The 1,351-nt window shown below is 42.8% G+C and overlaps 1 long non-coding RNA gene across 1 annotated transcript in view; it reads right to left on the reverse strand.

The window, feature by feature from the left end:
• Positions 1-756: 756 nt before the first annotated feature.
• Positions 757-1,351, reverse strand: part of LOC118478504 — a 12,538-nt gene continuing 11,943 nt past the window's right edge. The window contains exon 2 of the long non-coding RNA XR_004859088.1: positions 757-1,166. This is a non-coding gene — a long non-coding RNA (uncharacterized LOC118478504). The remainder of the gene's footprint in view (positions 1,167-1,351) is intronic.

Here is a 1,351-nt window from a genome sequence, read left to right on the forward strand (position 1 = left end):
ATCATTATCATTATCATTATCATCATCATCATCATCATCATCATCATCATCATCATCATCATCATCATCATCATCATCATCATCATCATCATCATCATCATCATTACCTGTAAGAGGCTGGGGTTCGGGTCCCCCTCAAAGGCCAGCCCTACAGTGATGGTGTAGAAACAGAGCAGGAACACGCCCACAAACTCTGCCACACACGCCTGCCAGAAGCTCAAGGAAGTGACGTCACGAAGCTCCGCCTCCAGGAAGCTCTCGAAGCAAGATGGCGGCCCCCTGTCGTCAGACGGAGAGAGCCAATCGTCTTTCTCGAAGCGCGGTTTGTTGTGGTGGTGGTCGTTGTTGGCAGAGAGGAGGTTATTCATCTCATCGCGTCCGTTGAGGGCGTCTTTGTCCATGATGGCGCTGTCGTTGTTGTTGTTGTTGTTGTTGTTGTTGGTGGTGGTGGTGGTGGTGTTGGTGGTGTTGGTGGTGGTGTTGGTGGTGATGGTGTTGTTGCTGTTGTTGTTGTTGTTGTTGTTGTTGTTGTTTTGTTGCTGTTGCTATTGTTGTCGTCGTCGTCGTCGTCGTTGTTGTTGTTGTTGTTTTTGTTATTATGTAGCTCTTGTTTTTTTGCTGTTGCTGTTTTGTGTTATTGCTGCTGCTGTTTTTGTTGTTATTGTTGTTGTTGTTGTTGTTGTTGTTGTTGTTGTTGTTGTTGTTGTTGTTGTTGTTGTTGTTGTTGATATTATTTCTGGTTATTCTTCGTCTCTATTTTCGTTGGGACGTTTCTTTATTGTGTTTTTGTAGCTGTTATTATTGTTATTGGACTGTCGTTTTTCTTTATTCTGTGATATCAGTCAGTGATCTGGGTTCGTGGCGGTATTTTGTATCGTAGCAGCTGTTCTTATCCTTCTCTGAATTGTTATCCTCGCTCTTGATGCTCCAGCTGTTCTTGATTCTGTCTTCGTGTCTGTATTTGCCAGCTAGTAAGTGTTCCTGTTAGTTGCTGATGTAGCTGTTGTTTGCGTTCTACTGGTCAGGGTAGCCTGACTCCCGTCGCTGCTGCTGTTGACTTTGTTCTTGCTTTTTGGGCTGTTACTTGTCCGATCGTTTATGTTGAAGCTTAAATTTGCTGTTTCTGCTGTTTCTGCTGTTTCTGCTGTTGTTGGCGTCAAGTAATCCTGTGAAAACGAGTTCATAATGATATAGAGCTAGTGTTTCATTTTACAACTGAGTTTGTTGACATTACATGCATTTGCAGAGGCCTACTTAAGCACATAGACGTATGCATGGACAGATAGATAGACAGACAGATAGATAGATAGATAGATAGATAGATAGATAGATAGATAGATAGATAGATAGA

This window comes from Aplysia californica, unplaced genomic scaffold (assembly GCF_000002075.1).
Source record: "Aplysia californica isolate F4 #8 unplaced genomic scaffold, AplCal3.0 scaffold00619, whole genome shotgun sequence".
NCBI lineage: Eukaryota > Metazoa > Mollusca > Gastropoda > Aplysiida > Aplysiidae > Aplysia > Aplysia californica.